Below are 18,063 nucleotides of genomic sequence, written 5' to 3'. Positions count from 1 at the left end.
GCAGCTCGCCGCAGCAGCACCTCGGGACTGTGTCGGGAGAAGGAGCGAGGGAGATGTAATTCTTTAGGTCACGGCAGTGCAGCGCTCCCGTCGCGGGGCTGCAGCGTTTCCCCCGGCCAGGACACTCGCTTTCTGCTGGCAAAGCCCGAGGAGCCTTTGCCGCCCCAGCCCCCGGACAAGGTGTGAGTAATCGCCCGCTGCCGCCTCCCGCGGCTGCGGGGCGTCCCCCATCCTCCCGGGGGTCACCCTTGTCATAGCCATCCCTGCCAGTGCCACGTCCCTCCGGAGCGATTCATTGCAGCAACACGTCGGCGCTTTCTTTTCAGATCAAACGCACGGTCGACCTTCCCCCGTTCTCCTCCTCCTTTCGAAAAGCGTCGATAATTAGCGTTATGTTAATCGTCCCACCCTCCCACTTACCACATCAGCCATTCTGTGCCGGCCAAGGACGGATCCACCAACTAACACGGCTCTCCCCGCGGTGTCTCCCCCCCGCTCCCCAACCCCCGCCACCACCGGTCCCAGAGCGGGGATGGCTCAACAGTTTCTCCTGCCTAACGCGGGTCCTTCCAGCCCAGCAAGGAGCGCAGGGAGAGAGGGACAGAGAAAGGATGGGTGATGGCTGTGCCCGGCTCAGAAAGCGGCGGGGTTCCCCTGCTAGCCGCTGCCCCGGGCTGAGCCACCTCCTGCTGTAAAGCGTCTAAACTGGGGCTGGGGAGGGCGAGAAGCAAGTTGGAGGAGGGAAGAGGAGAACTACAACCACCTCTGGCTGTTGCAAACGGTGGGCAGCTGTCGCTAAATGGCTGTCCTGTTGGAAGGAAAAGAGGGCTGCGGGGGGGGGGTTGCGGGGGTCCGCCGCCGATTTGCAGAGAAAAGCGCTAACAGCTGCGGGGAGGCGGGGGGCTGAGCAAGCCGGTGCGCGGTGGGGGCCCCTACCCACGGGCAGGGCGCTGCCCGGGAGCCGCAGATACCGACGCAAAGAGGGAAAGTGGGAGGTGGGGGCAGGGGACGCAAATCACCCGCCCCCAACCCAACGGATGTTATTCCTGGCTTGGAATCGGCTCCTTTTCAAACTCCGCTGCCAAAACGTTTAGGAGATGACATTTCATTTGTGTGGGAGCGGTGACGTGAGCCGCAGCCAGAGCCGATCCATAAAACCGCGGGCGAGGGGATTGCAGAAGCTACACACACACACACACACACCTGTGGCGAGCGCTGCTCGGCGTGCACAGAGCCCGGCCAGCCCCGAGCCTGCACCCTCCTGCTGCTTGTAAGGGAACGGCCTGGTATGGGGAACGGGAGGGACCTCAACCCTCTCCCTACTCCCTAGCTCCAGTGCTGCAAGAAGAGTGTCACGCATGCCACCCCTGGATCTTGCCATTGCTCCGTACTGTGAAGGGATGCACTGCCCACCTAATGTCATCCTCCCACGGTGAGGCTGCAGCTGTGACACGCAGAGCTTGTCCTTATGTTATCGTTAAAGTTTCTCCAGTCCCTCTGGACTCAGCAGCAGCTCACTGCTGCTCCTGAAGATCTCTGCATGTCCAGAATCCCTTTCACCACAAAGTAAAACCTACCGTGGGGCTAGCAATTGCCACTGCTTAGCCATTGTGCAGTCCACCCAGACCCATTTATCTTCTCAGCCTGGACGCTGTTTAAGACCTAGTCCTTGTTCGCACCTGGAGCACTCATTTGTGCAGCATCATCCCTGACTTCGTGACCGAAGCCCACCCACACCAAGACAGGACTTGTAGACACGTCCTTTCCCAAATCCTGCCAGCACAAGGCATTGCTTTGTGTCTACTACGTCACTTTTTATCACTACAAGAACCCAGCTGTGCTGGACATGGCACAGAACGTGCTGGGCTTCATGCACGAGCGTGTTCACCAACACTTTCTTTAGGGCAGTACTTTCACCACCCCAATAGCAGCTATCCTTCCGTGCAGTCTGAAGAGCTGTTATTTGCACCTTAAAATCACCCTTTGTGAATATCATCCACACCTGCCCCGCTCAGATGCCATCCCAGACATTCATATTATACTGTATCAGCAAGATTACCCCAGGCTCTCATTTCTCAGACAGGTATCCACAGGAAGGGCTAAATGTTTCCAAAGAAAATCCTAAAACCCCTTCATCAGTACCCGCTTATTACTGTCAAATAATAGGATGCACAGCTGAAGTCCCACCGATGATGTGGGACTATATTAAAATCCCCCTGCTCCTGGTCTCCCCACCCTTAGCAGAGGCCTCGGTGCCAAGGCGAGGAGCAGCACTGCTCTCTAATCCCTTTCCTTCTCTAGAAGACAAAGGTAACGCGAGCAACACCCCCATCTCCTGCACGATTCGCGAACTGCGTGCCCATCACCAGCACACAGAAAAGGGGCTTTTCCAGTTTGTACCACCCCTGTTGCAGGAATATCAGGTTTGCTTCAAAACCTGGCCGCTTGCACGACATGGTGACAGTGAGGATGTCGTTTGACAACCCGAGATTTGCACAGCCTATATCCAAGAATAGGAATGGAATAGTTCAACACGGTATCCATTACAGGCTGTTTTAATCCCTGGTCTAATCCATTACAATCTGCTTTAATCCCTACCCAGCTGCAAACATCCATTCAAAGAAGCAGGGGTTGGTGTTATATTCTGTTGGACCATGTTGATTTTTAATTGATGTAAGGCAACCATATGCCCTAACGCCAGGCAATGCAGTAGATTTCTAAGTAAGCAAGTAAGTGTTCTGGAAGGCAAATTGTGGCACAAATACAAAGTAGCAGAACATCCCTATAACCAGGGGGGAGCTCGGTTCAATTAAGGAAAGACAACTGGGGTAGTTAAGTTTGTTTGGAGGGGATGATTTGGATGGGAGCAGTCTGATGGCGCTATCTAAAGGAAGAAACAAATAGAGCCTGGGAGTCATTTCACGCCAAAGCCTTCTAAAGCAGAATTGATCATTTGGGGGGGTTCTTTTTTTTTTTTTTTCCTATTCTGTGACTTTCATTTGGAAAACAAAAAATATTATGAAACCAAAGAGTTAACTCCTATCACACGTATCAATGACCGCACCATCACTACCACCACTGCTGGTTGTAGACTTGCTCCCCAGTACCCTCTTCCCTTTTGTTTTGCTCACCATTGCTCCAGGCCCCTCTCCTCCTGCCCAGCTGCCACAAACAGGCCACCCTGGCCACTCTCCCTAGAGTCTGTCTCCCCACTATCACCTCAGGAAATTTCTGAGTGGGAGCTGGAACCTTACCTTCTGAACGTGAAAGAAAGGGGAGGGGGGAGTTGAGGAAGAGATTGTAAGTGGAAAATTTAAAGGGGGGAAAAAAATTAATGTCCCAGCTACACATCACTCTCTTCACACACGTACACCCTCCCCTGAAGGTCTCCTGCACTACTCAAGCCCTCCTAAGGGAGGAAATCCCACATGCACTAAGAGAAAAAAATCAATGCTTGCTTCAGTTAACTTTAACCTATTTATTATGTGTGAGACCAGTCACTGGAAAACAAAGCAGCTCTGTGATAATGCTGTCTTGTTTACCAAGGAATGGCCTGAATCTACCTAAATAAAAATCATTAAAAGCTGAAGCGGCCCTACATTCTCAGACTAAATATCGCCCGCAGGCAGGGCCCCCACCATTTCTGGTGGTACAGCACCATCCCCGTCGTGGGACAGATTTTCTCCTAGCGCAGCCAGTCAGGGTGTGCAGCAGACGGTCTCTGCCTCTGAAGCACAGCAGGCCTGTGGCAGGGAGCCTTTTGCTTTGCCAGACACTCTGCGAAGCAACAGGGGCTGCAAAAAAAAACAAACCACTGTGCAGATGCTGCAAGAGGGAATCTAACTCCTGCACTACCCAACGAAGTGGGAGTCCAGCAGCCCAGCACACAAACACGCAACACGGGTACCACATACCAACATGCCAAGGGAGGTGTTTAACACATCCTGGCTCATGGGACAGTGGTGGGACAATTTGATCACAGCTGATCTTGGAGCAGGGCTCTCACGAAGCAGTGGATCCCCTCACCGCACCACAGCATCGCTATCCTCTTGATCAGCACCAGCCACACAATGCCCCAGGTCAGGAGAGGGTGCCCCAGGCCACACTGGAACTGCAGCTGGTTGAGGTTAGCAGAGCGAAGAACCACTTCTACGGAACTCGCCCTCAGGCTCAGAACTTCACCAGCGTGAGCAGATGCAATGCCAGGTTTGGTGACTGGTCTGCCCCCATCCCTCCTTTTGACTTTTTCTATCCAAACACCATGTCTGTGGGAGACAGAAGAGCCTCTCTCACCCAGGAATGCTCAGACAGCTCCACTATCTTCACCCACTGCTAAGGCTGCCCAAAAGCTGCACAACCTCCGCAGCACAGGTGAAGGACTTGGCGACGCACAGAGAAGGCAGAGGTGTTTTAAATCCTCTGGGGACATTCTGCAGAGTTTAGATCATGCTCCTAGTTAATGTTGGGTTCTGGTGTTGGTCCTAAAGCCAAGATAAGAAAATCTCCTTCTGCTGATAATCAGCATTATCAGAAATGCCAAAGAGCTTATCAGAATGGAATGAGTGCATGGATTTGCAGCATATACAAAGATAAATTGTGCAGCACACAAGTTCACTGTGTTCAATTCACTGTTTACTCCAATATTTCTGTATTGGAGACCTCAGTCAGAAATACAGGATCCCCCGTCTCCCAGATTTCAATTCATCCAAGACCACAGTAAGATCCTAGATTTTCAGAAGCATTTGTCGAGTTTTTGAAAGTATGCTCCTTAGCATCACTTTGAAAGCTCTGGGTCAGGACATTCGAGCCTGCAGCCCCACTTTGCCTTCTGAATTCAAAGAGCTCATCTAAAGAGCCAGGTCCTGCTGTGCCACATATAATGAAGAGAGGCATAATCATGGCTTAAGATGTTATAAAATCAAAAACATGCTATGAGTAGTAAGATACACCATTTGGAGAAAATCTGATTAAAAACAGATGATGGGACTAATATTCACATAGTTGTTGATTCAGAAAGAGTAAATGACCCTCATCTCCATCCCTGTCCCAAGTTATGCCTCAGTCTCTCAGGTTCCACAGAGAAAAGGAATCCTCCTTACTGTTAGAAGTCTTGTGCATCTTTCATCAGCTTTTCATTTCTGCTTGTTAATGAAGCTTCATGTCTACGATTGTTTAGGAGTGGCTTTTGCTGCTCAAAAGCAGAGCATAAATACTGCTTTTGCTGTGCAAAGAGAGCCTTTGTGAACACGAAACTTACTCTCTGCCGGTTCCACTCCTTCCCTAGAGCATAGTGGGATCTGAAAAGGTTTAGTTCTCTTCAAGACACCTACAACAGGACAAGGGTAGCTACAGATACTGTGATTTCAGGGGCAGGAGGCTCTTTGAATGGGGAAAGGTTTAGCACAAACAAACTTTTGATAGAAGGAAAGCACGATGCTAAATCTTGCCACCTCTTGCTGATGGGTAAACACCCTTTAAGCACCCTGCCTGTTGTGCCACGAGAAGAGGTATCCATCTTTAGCCACTGTGTCTGCTGGAAGCAATCAGTTACCGTCCAGTTTAGCCCTGCTGTTCAGGTGACCCACATTAAGAGTCACCAGCCAGTTAAGGCATTTCAGCTATTCCTTATTTTGACTGAAACACATTTACAATAACAGAGGAGCTCAGCGGGAATATCTTAAGGCGCAGTAAAAAAGTAGTTGATGACTACTGTCAAGAGCAGAACTTGTCTCCATGACCTAAGCATTCTCTGTATTTAAGCGCAGGCTTTGAATTAGGGTTTAAAAACACCAGGCTTCACTAGTCACTAAGGTGAGACCATTTCAGAAGTGACTAGCATTTATACAGCCCTCAAAAACAGTCACCTTGAGAGGTCACGTAATTCATTTACCTTTCTCTAAAACAAACTCAACTGCATTTAAACCAAAGCACAGTACAAAGTGCAAATCACAGTGAAAAATAATAGGATGAGACTCAGTTAAAAGGGAGAGATTTTTGGAAGTCATGAAATCAGCCAAAGAAAAACAAATTGAGCTCTCAAGCTCAAGCTGTCAAGACTCAAGCTGTCCCTCCTCACCCTGCATTGTGGTGGAAGTTCTACTGCCAGAGCCTGTCTCTCCATCTTCTCAACAATCCCACTAAAAAGATATCAACAGCTAGTGGCTCTAGGCAAGAGAAAGAAATGGAAATTATCCCATATTCATCCTGTATCCTGATGGGACTCCTCAAGAGCCTATACCATCTTCTGACCTGAACATCTCCTTAGGCTCTGAATTTCCAAAGCTTCACATGGCCTGTATGCTCAAAGTTAGCTGCTCCCACTTCAGTTCAAAAAGACTAAATTCCAATAACTCCCAAGCATCTGTTGGTTGGGGTCCTATTTACAGACCAATCATTGAAGATACACCAGATATTATCAGGTGTAACTAAAGTTGTGTGGGATGTGCAACATCATTTGTATTTTCCCAGGGATGCTACCATCTGAGACACACTGTTTTTTGTTTGACACAGATTTCCTTTCTAGAGGAGTTCTAGGACTGTCATATTGCAGAGATCACTGTTAGATCCAAAGATTGCAACAGTGACATCCCTAAAGACCATTAAGGAATCATCAGCACTTCAGTGCTGCACTATGGGCTGTAAACCAAAGTCCCCACAAGGCCAGAAATCATACAACACAAACCACAATGAAGGGGATAGCTTAGGAACGTGTCACTGGCCGGAGATGACCATGCCTTCTCCAAGCATTCCCATGCAGCATGGCGCTAGCTCCCAGGGCAAGCAGATAATGTTGTCCTCAGCAATCCCAGCAGAATTACTTCTACCCCTAGCCTAGGGGAGAAGCCCCCAGGGAAGAAATTCACAGGACATAGTATCTTCAAATAAGGAGGGACACCAAACATCAGCCACATCCAGGTCCCCATAGGCTACTGGTAAAAGAAACAGCAAGAACCCACAAATCCACAAGGATGGAAAACTTCCTTGATAGCCTCCAACCAACTAGATACTGCACAGGAGACGTTTTAGAAAACTCTCCTGTAGAAATCAGATACAAGAAAGAAAAATGTCACAAAATGCCTTTTCCCACCCCACAGAGCGCATACTGGAAGAATGAAGCTGCTGTGGTCAGTGACACAGAAACTGTTCTCTACAGTTAAGAATTTGCTCTCACCCCAGGTACTTTTTCCACTTTGTATCCTCTTCCAGACAAATCTTTCCCTCTTCCGCTCCCCTCTCCCCCAAGCTTGAGATAGACCTAGAATGAGAAGGAGATGTTTTCATTTCTTCTCTACTCAAGCTAAATCCAAAACAATTAGAGTGTGTGTGCGCGCTAAGGCAGAATTTTCTTAGCAAGCCAGAGAGAAAGAAGTCTGGCAGGGAACCCAGCTTTGATGGTGGGACTTCACAGGAGGATGTTCAACCTGCCACAGCTGGATGCCATTTTCTCTCCCACAACAAACACCACCTTTTAAGATTCTCACCTTTGGCTATTTCCTTCCCTTCTTTTAAGAACAACCCCAAACGAGAGAGAAATTGAACTTCAGCACTGAGGAAAGACTTTATGCTAGTCAACATGAACGGAAGGGTGTATATTTAGTGGGGAAGAACAAAACAAAAAGGAAGTATTAATATAAAGAAAAATAACACAGAACTACAGCAGCACGCAGCTGGCTGTAGGCAGGCTTTTCTTACCAAGCCAGTCCTGGCAAATCTCCTGTGCACTGATTCAGCAACAACTTACTCCTAAATGGAGCCAGGTTGAATCAAATCTCATGTAAAAAGAGTCTGAAACATTCTGAAAGGGGGAGTCTCAGGCAAATTTAGGCTCCCAACACAGAATTCTAAGACAAGAAGTAGGACAAAACTAAGTGGCAGATATTATAGCCTTTGCTAGACTGTCTTGTCTGATAGCTTCAACTCACAGGGGACCTACTGAAGCTTCACGCAACCACAGGGTATTAGAATAAATAATACTGGCCTCACGAAGAGAACAAAATGTAACCCACACACAGTGTAATGCATGCTCAGTGGTGGGCTGGCAAAGGCCAGGCATCACTGCTGTGTGCACTTCCATGATGCAAATGCCAATTACTAAGTTAATAATCATTTAAACTACAGCAATGCCTAGAGTTCCTATCAGGCTGCAGGAAAAGGCCTGCAAAGGCAGCAAGGAGACAATCCCCACTCTGAAGCCTAGATTATGACTTGCAGACAACACAGAACTTCACTGCCTTCAGACAGAGTGCGAAAGAGAACAGCTAAGGAGGCTGATCTTCACAACACAGAAATGCTGCTGGGGCAAAGCAGGGAGTTCGTCTGGAGAGGGAGGAGGAACAACCTGCACAGGCATTTTGTGCAATGCAAAAGCAAGCAGCAGGCCAAAACCTTTCACTCCCCTTCCCTTAAAAGGGCACCTGACCACAGCATTTTTCACTCCAAACACAGAGTATATTTATTCTGTGTTCTACTAAGTGATTTAACAGCTGCCTTATTTGTTACAGATGTCCAGGTTCCAGTGTGGTACCACAGAGACCACTCTTGCCATTCTCTCTTTTCTGAATCTGTCCATCACTTCGAAATTTTAGTGGTAATCCGGAGCTCAAAAGCAATCTCAAAAGGGTTAAAATTCAGGGACACAAATGAAAATGCAATTAATAAGTCTGCTACATAAAAGATCCTCATGCTCATAATGCAATCGGCAAGGGCTGAACATTTTCCTTGGGCTTACTCTACTCCATTACTGCAATAATGCATGGTAATATAGTTAGCATTGATTTGCCGCAAGGTACATGTACTACATCTGCAAGCTAACAGGGAAAAAGGAGGGAGTCTCACTCTTTGAAAGGCTGGAATTACTTAATTATCTAAGGAAAATGACATGCAGATTTAACAGCACAGGGTAGGGCTAGGACTGACTTCCCCCATTCCCAAAGTATACAGAATAGCGCTTCTGTGCTACGTGATGTCCATGCGAAGCAAACACTCCTGGTTTGTTATTATTAATTACCCCGGCTCCTATCACTGGAATTCAGAGGTGCTGATACTTTGCATCACCCCCAGCTATGCTTGCTATTCATAAATCACACTGAGAGGAGTTGCCAGGAGAGGAGAGGAAATACTAAAGGAAAATCGTAAGCATCTCTAAATAGGCAGCTGCTGTTGGAAGAGGCTGCAGCCCTCTGCACAGAGGACTGTAAACCGGTATTAGTGCTACAAGACAGCAGGAGACATATGCCAAAAGTGGGCAAGCAAGACAAGGAAAATGCATTCAGACAGAAAAGGTAAAGGAGAGCAGATGGCCTGGGGGATTAACCTTTCATCTTCACGTTCACAGGTTAGATCAGATCACATGGTCTGATAAAAGCAGAAAGGCACTATTATGATTATTAATCTGTAAGGGGTTGACTGTAGTCCAAACAGAGACAGAGGTGATAGTTCTAGTGGTCAAATCAGCACTGATTTTTCCCTTCAGAGCCGGGAGGGAATCATTTAAAACCTCTTTCCCAATTTTCCATCTGTAAAATGGAGCTGAAATTGCCTCACCACTTCCAAGGCGAAGTTCTGAACAGGGTTTTGGCCATCTCATGCCTCCTACCCCTTTACACAATCGTATGTTCCACAGAAAGCATTCACGCTCCTGCTCCTCGCAATAGCTGTGCTTAAACTATTTCTCCTTTTTAGAGGGGTGTCCCAAGTGAGGAACTGAGAAACATAAGCTTGATACCTGAGGGATTTATCTCAGCCCCGTTACTAGTCTGATGACCACACTTTGTGACTGACGCCACTCACTTGCCTTCTGGTTGGCAACAGGACACCACTGAACCAGATCTGGGTGAAAGAAGAGGTTGGGGGCACCCCGACACCATTTAATCCCAAGACAGAGCATGCTCTCCATTCACAGCTTTTTGCTGACTCTTTTTTAAGACCATTTCAAAGTTACAAACAGTTCAGACTGGAAACAAGGTTTGTTGGAAAAGAATGGTAGCTTCTCATAAATCACTCAAAGTACCTTGAGAAAAAAAAAAAAGGAGTTTAAAGGCACACAAACCCTTCATTTGGCCACACATCATCGCCAGTTCAGTTTTCTTATTTTGAGGAAAAGAAAGATTCTTCCCCTCTTCCCTCCTTTCTACCTTTTGCAGTTTAACCCAGAGAAACAAAGATTTCAGGGGGTTTTGTTCTTTTTCCATTGTGGAGTGTGTGTGTGTTTTCCCTTTCCTCACATCACCCCTTTTAAATACTTCTTTACCCCTGGAAGTTTGACAGTGGCTAAAGAAACAATGGCAGTAACACAGAAACAGAACAAGAAATCAGCTGGAAGTTACTCATTGCAGTATTCTATCATATACTGAAGAAAAAAGGGGCAAAATGGGGCTAAAATATTAAATTTGAACACCACTGGTCTGAAATTCTGAAATACTGAGATTTGTGGTCTCAGTGAAAATCAGAGGGAGGAGACACAGAAAAAAAAATAAAAAAATCACAAGTACCTTAACAGATACTGTCTTTTCTTTAAATGCTTAAATTTTTCTTTAAACAATTTTTAAACTGAAGTGTTTTATTAAATCAAACAGATTAGAATTAGTGAATTGCTGTGTAAATTTTACAAACAGCAGGTTCAGCCTGACACTGTGCTTTCCACATGTGGATTTCTCATTAATACCATAATAGCATTTCTTATGTTGCAATTAACTTTCCCCAGCCGAGATTGAACAGAATACTTCTTATTCCTCTCACTAGAGTTTCCCCTATACTGCCATCATCACTGCCTTACCAGCACAGTAGATACAGAATTACTTTAGACCGGCAACTAAAGAGTCTTTTCTGTCTAGGTCTCTCATTGAGGTCCACCTTTATCACACAAATAGACACAGGAGGGAGCTCACACACCCCCATTCACACTGAGGTTACATTTCTGCCTGTAGCAACCAAAGTGATTTAACATCTCTTAATTCCCAGTTAGTGCTTCCTTTAGGTCTTGGACTTAGATTTCCACACCAGCTAGAACAGCAGTCTCCCTTTCCAGGTAGCAGAGCAGCTGATATGTGCCCCGCTCCACATCAGAAATGGGAAATCTTGTAGCAGTGTTGGCTGAGCTGAGACCGGAGGGATGAAATTTTTCCTCAACAGATTTGGCAGTCGCAAACGAGGCTGCACACACACCTGTAATGTAACACTGCTCTTAGTACTCCTGGCTGAACGTTCAGCTGCCTTTTGTATTGCTGGTCCTCTGTCTACTTATCCATGCCAGACCTCACAAAGAAAGCTCTAGGAGTTTCTCTTCTTTAGCCTCCTCCTGTTCTGCCTAAGCTGGATGTCCATGAGTGCAGCAAAAGCCATCTCATGGGGAAGAGGGAGCAGGACTTCCTTTTATTCAGAGGCTTTTTTTATTTGTGCAGACACCTTGGCAAAGCTCTTGAAGGTAATGCCCACTGACCCATTACATTCTGTTCTACACGGGGTTTATTCCCCTTATTTTGGCTTTTTCCCTTTGCCCTTCATAAGTACATTTCATAGAATCATAGAATGGTTTGGGTTGGAAGTGACCTTTGAAGACCGTCTAGTCCAGTCCCCCTCCCATGGGCAGGGACATCTTTCACTAGATCAGGTTGCTCAAAGCTCCATCCAACCTGACTGTGAATGTTTCCAGGGATGGAGCACCTACCACCTCTCTGGGCAACTTGTTTCAGTGTTTCACCACCCTCATCGTAAAAAATGTCTTCCCTACGTTCAATATAAACCTACCCCGTATCAGTTTAAAACCATCACCCTTTGTCCTGTCACTACAAGCCCTGGTAAAAAGTCCCTCTTTCTTATAAACCCCACCTTATATATTAAAAGGCTGCAATAAGGCCTTCCCAAAGCCTTCTCTTCTTCAGGTTGAACAACCCCAAGTCTCTCAGCCTCCCCTCACAGGAGAAGTGCTCCAGCCCTCTGATCATTTTCATGACCCTCCTCTAGACCTGCTCTAACAGGTCCATCTCTTCTTTGTACTGGGCCCCGCAGAGTACTCCAGGTGGGGTCTCAGAGAGCAGAGTAGAGGGGGAGAATCATAGAATGGTCAGAGTTGGAAGGGACCTTAAAGATCTTCTAGTTCCAACCCCCCTGCCATGGGCAGGTCCACCTCCCACTAGACCAGATTGCTCAAAGCCCCATCCAGCCTGGCCTTGAACACTTCCAGGGAAGGGGCATCCACAGCTTCTCTGGGCAACCTGTTCCAGGGTCTCAACACCCTCACAGGAAAGAATTTCTTTCTAGTATCTAATCTAAATCTCCCCTCCTTCAGTTTAAAACCATTACCCCTCGGTCCTATCGCTCCACTCCCTGATAAAGAGTCCCTCCCCATCTCTTTTGTAGCCCCCTTCAGGTACTGGAAGGCTGCTATAATGTCTCCTCAGAGCCTTCTCTTCTCCAGGCTGAACAATCCCAACTCTCTCAGCCTGTCCTCAAAGGAGATTCACCTCCCTTGACCTGCTGGCAGTGTTTCTTTTTATGCAGGCCAGGATATAATTGGCTTTCTGGACTGCGAGCACACGAAAATACAAATATTTGAACCTGGTACTTTAACCTAAGTTTACTTTCCTCATTAAAAATGAAGAAGGACTTGGGAATCCAAAATAAATTCTTACAGGCACCCAAAATGAGTTCACTAAAGGAAGAACCTACAGACATTGACCTCACCAGTTATCATCACCTGTTCCCACGTGAGATACAAATAAGTAATGTTTTTGATCAAATCACCTTGAAGTCAAACAACCGTGAGCAGACACTCAGCTTAAGTGTTTGCTCTTTTGCTGGACTATGGCAAAAAGAGCACAAAATTTTATTTCAGCAGGTATTTCTGTAAAGAATGGAGTAGGCACTGACAGTGTAGCCTATTATTCTAGCTTTGCCTTCTTTCTTTAACATCAGCGGTGTCAGGTAAATTTTGGAGAGAAAGTTAGTTTTGTTGTAACTTCTGAAGAAGAGGTTTTGGAGGATGTGATTATTTACTGCATTTCTTTACAGTCCTCACACTATGAAACCCAACTCTAGGCATTGTCTTTGAGCACCAGAGCAATAGCAGTCTGTAACAGCCGCAGCAGCAAGAATGGATCTGGATGTATCAGAAGATCTCAGCAGAAAGCGCGTGTCCAAGAGGACATCATTAGATGTAAGGAAGATTGCTGACTTTTAACTTCTTCCTTCTTTTCCTAATTTCTACTGCTAACAATTGACGCAGGGATGTGATTGTTAGCAACCTTCTTGCAAACTGGTGCTGGGATGCTGCTGCTAGTTGTCCTCTTTCCAGTTAAACCCATACAGAAGCCCCCGGCTGGTGCATTATCTTGCAGGCTTCTCATCATTTGCAATGTGAGATCTGTCTTCATTTGAGGAAAAAAAAGCCTGGCTTCATTTAATTTTTCATTTCTCCATTCTCCTTGTATCTACAGGCACAATTTTTCTAAGAGGCCTGTTTTTCTGCATTTTGTCCTTTAGTATGTTAGGACAATAGATGGTGTACTTTACACCCCTGGAGAGAACAGACATTCTACATTACCGTCTGAGCATACTCAGCGGGGTATCGGAGTGCACAGATTTCTCAGGGTCTGCTCCTCTGCCTCGTTCATTACCCAATACCTCCAGAATGAAAGCGTGAGTTACCAACCCCAACTGCTCTGAATGTACCGTGCCACGAGAGGAGCCAACAGAACGTGTGTGACATTCTTATCCCATTCTTCCAGCGGATCCCAGAGGGTTTTGCAAACTGTATTGCTCTTGAAGGGGAATGCAGGTCATACACTGATTTTTTTAATGCTTTAAAGGATATAAAGTTAGAACAGGCTCAGCTGGGCAACTAAGGCAGTATCAATGGCAAAGTGAACTAAAAAGTCCAGAATCCTTGATGCTGCTCTGCCTTCTGACATGGTCAGGTTTTCTGCACTTTTAATTCGTATCACTCACTGCTCCGAACAGAGGTCTAAAACTTAACTTATTTCTGACAGGGACTGCACTTCATCTCAAAGGGGAGTTTCTCCTTATTTACATGCTCCCTTTCCCAACTCTGCTGCCTCAGAAGAGAAGTCTTATTCATTCTCAGGCCTGCAAACTGGCTTTCCACATATTCTACAACCCTCCTCGTCTTGCGTGGTGCATTGATCTATTCTTGCTGAGGCTGAAGGACATCGGTGCCTGCAGGACTAGCATTAATACTGTTTTGCATAGCAACCAATTACAAGGTGTGCTCAGAGAAAGTAAGATCAGCAATTTCTTGCCAATATCTCCCAACAGACGCAATACTAAAGCCTGGATTGTTACAATATTCTCAGTAACAAAAGGGTCTCGTACTGGAAGTTGCTGAGGATATTTTTTAAATATTTGAGCACCGCTATTTAAATACAAGCTCCGACCCAAGCCTTGAGACGTTCAAAACTCAAACACCCTGGGTACAATGTGAAAATCAAGCCGTTTCATGACCACTCATGAACACTGCATGCATGGCTGTGGCAGTATACACTTTCTCTACCACACTTCCCTGCCACGCAAACCCACCTCCAGCCTCTCGCCTGCCCTCGTTCACAGGAAGGAAGTGAAGTACTCTTCCAGAGACAATATATTCAGACATGCAAGTTACCTTGAATCCTAAATGCGCAAACTCCTGACAAACCCAGGGAGGCTGAAGCAGTCCACTTCCTTGTAGAACACTCACTGCATTTGCTGCCTCCCCGCTCCCCCACCCCAGATTTGGATTGTCACCACAACAGTTGCATCATAAGAGCAGTCATCTCACAGCTACAACAGTAGGGATGTATCTGCTATGGGGCTTGGACTGCTTTCCTTCTTAAGGGGAAGAGATGATGCAAGGAAACCTGAGAACGGTGAAAAGGAGAGACAACACTTTTACCAGTTAGTCTGTCTTGCCATTTTGCATTGGAGGAGATGCAAAGAGGAGGTATATCTTTAAACATATTGGTTGTTAGAACCATAAAACTGTTTATCTGGTGCTCCTTTCCTCTTCCTTCCCCTCCCCAAGATTCTCTTTTAAACACAGCAATAGATTTTTATCCCCAGATGTCATCTACTTTTTCCTAGCTCTATTTTGTCTGTTTGTGTTTTGTTTCTCTAGAAAAGGAAATAAAGCTGAATATTTTCAGCTAAACTACATTTGTTGTTCAGTGTTTTGCACTGTTTTTAGCAGGCAGGCTAAATATTTGTTAAAAAACATATTTGGACAAAGGAGAAAAGTAATTTCCAGCTAGTTCTAGGTGAGAGCTCTACATGGCTCACTGAGTCTGTAACTGTACCAGAGACTTAAAAGGTGCCAATTTAAGATCTAATCCCAAAGCCCTTGCATGAGTGGTCCCATTAAAGGGAGAACAAATTTACTCTTTGCCCTCATAGATTTATACTGCTTGTCAATATAAGCAAATGAGAATGAAAGAAACTTGGAACCAGTGCCTCTTCTAAGCTTCAACGCTTCAAAGAAATTCTCCAGGAGTCAAAGGATGGGCTTTTAATTAATATTGGCATCACATGGAATCGAGTCCAGGAGATACGGTTTTTATGTTAACAAAGGTGGCATCACTTCATACAATTTAATGTATCTGAATGCTACAATGCAAGAGACAGAAGTTAGGATGCCTCCTTCACAATGCACTCATAGTAACTGCAGGTATGGATTCACCCTTCAGTAGTTGCCAAGGTTTAATCAAACCACTTCTCTAAGCGACTCTACCTGAACATTATCCCTGCATCTTGGTGATGTCTATGTGTAAGAGTCAAGGCAATGATTGATCGATTCTCAATATTCCATCATATTTCCAAAGTAAACAACTGCCTCTCCATGGGGAAATAATATCTAGGCTAAATCAAATTGTGAAGTACTTAAAAGAAAGCTAGCCTACTTCATATTAATCTTAAATCATTTAGGATAGATCAAGGCATTGAGTTTCCAGATCTAATGAGACCTGCATGCTGTGAAGCAACTCTTTAATTGATAAGCGAGGAAATGAACGACCTGGTTTGTATCATGGAGAAAAAATTAGGTACAACAGTTTGTTTCCAACCTAGTTAGACTGGGGAGAAATTCTTGACTCGCACTTTGAGTGTCAAGAGATGCATTGCCACAATGGGTTTCACCTCTCCTTGCTCACCTGGCTCAGAAAATCCTCTGCATATTGTTTATTTGGAAAAATTGAAGCCAAATCATCTGTTTATCTGGTTCTTCCATACGCTAAATTTTCTTAAATCCACTGTAAAGCCTCCTTAATATGGACATAAATTATAGTCATACTAAGACACCCTAAACAATGCACAGGAGACTGGTCTACGTGAAAATGAGACCTGCTGCATGACTATCTTCTGTGAAAATCTGGCTATTGGTGACAAGAGAAGATAGGAACAGGATACAAATTGTCTCTGAATCTTAGAAAATGTGCTGGTGTGGGCAGAGCAAGACGTTGACAATATTTTATTTAGATGTAATGTAAACCTATCTTCCACATAATACAATCCTGATCTAAAGGCTGTCATGTTAGAGTGCATATTGTATCCCTATCTCCAGTCAAGTTTGTTCCTTACTCATAAATAACAATATTGAGATAAGACTAGTGAATCCCAGAGGAGTAAGCACAGAGGTATGCTTTAAATAGACCAACAAATCCATTAGAGAATAAGATCTCACCGCCCATCTACTCAATCCATGAGAACAAAAGTGAATTAAGCTCAGGGTCAATCTGCCTGTAGTCCTTGTACTTATTCCAGCCAACATACACCTCGGTTCTGCAAACCAGCCCAACCCCCAGTTTAGCACCACTCGGTGCAATGGACTGAAAAGAGAGCTGCTTCCCTCCACAAGCACTCTCCCAACCTCCCTACCCATTAACTACTCTGACCATTTCCAGATTTCCTCTTCTTTCCTATTTCCTCATTGGTTTCAATCCTGCATCACAAAATGGCAACTCTCCATTTGAGTTAACCTCAGGAAAAGGGATCTTAGCCCACGACTGGGTTTTCAACAGCTCTTGGCACTGGCCTAAATTCAATTTCTTTGAGCAAGAGTAACAATTTTCACCAACAGCACCAAGAGCAAAATTAGGTGCTTCCGATAACCCCACTTCAACTCTGTAACAGTATTTTTCTCTGCGCTGCACTTTGCAGTCCTCTTTGCACTAGAGATGCCATGTATATTACAAATCATAGGCAGACAGGAATCTAGAGCGTTTCTTTGAACCCTCTTTCTGCCCCCGCCAAAATACAAAGACAGCTGAAGAGCACAAAGATGTTTATTCTCCCAGAAAGAGCAGCAGTGCTTTTTGACTAAGGCTGGCTTGGCACATGAACTCTGATTAACTCCTGTCATGTTAAGCCACGTTGTTTGCACACTGCCCCCATTTCCCTTCCTCAGCCCCTCCACCAAACAACAACAACAAAAAAACCAACCCGCATATCCAAGGGAAAAAAGTATGATCAGAAAAGGAAAAAATAAGAGGAGTTTCGTTCTCACTTTCTGAAAGGCACATGTTTCTTCAGAGGCACAGATGACAAGGTTTCATAATGTTTGCTGACCTGAAAAAAATATTGTATTTCCAGAAGTGTGAAGGAAATCTTTTCTATTAATTCATTTGCATTTTATCCCCCCTAACACTAGGAACATAACCCTTTCTTGTGTCTCCCATCAGATGCCATTCCACATGACAGCTACGCTGAGGCCACTGTCATGGCCCATTAAGTGTTAGTGGACTTTTCTCAGCCAATTCAAGTATTTAAAAACTCCCTAGAAAACACATTAATCAGATGGATCCACAGTTGTGTAAAATCAAAGTTTTTAAATGTACCATATTTAATAAGAAATGGACTGTCAAGCATCTTCAACATGCCAAATTGGCATAGCTCATTGACTCTTCTAGCTTATGAATAGCACGTAGAAGCAAAGCCCCTTTGATATGCCTACTTCTTATTTTTGTCTTCTTAAAAAAAATCCAAAGCTCAAATCTAAATATAGAACAACAGACAAAATTTAGTACAGAATATAACCTGAGCAGGGTCATAAAGCCCATGTCAGATCAGAACGCAAATGATTCA

The sequence above is a fragment of the Numenius arquata genome, chromosome 15 (genome assembly GCF_964106895.1).
Source record: "Numenius arquata chromosome 15, bNumArq3.hap1.1, whole genome shotgun sequence".
Classification (NCBI taxonomy): Eukaryota; Metazoa; Chordata; class Aves; order Charadriiformes; family Scolopacidae; genus Numenius; species Numenius arquata.
Note: the sequence above shows the minus strand (reverse complement) of the source record.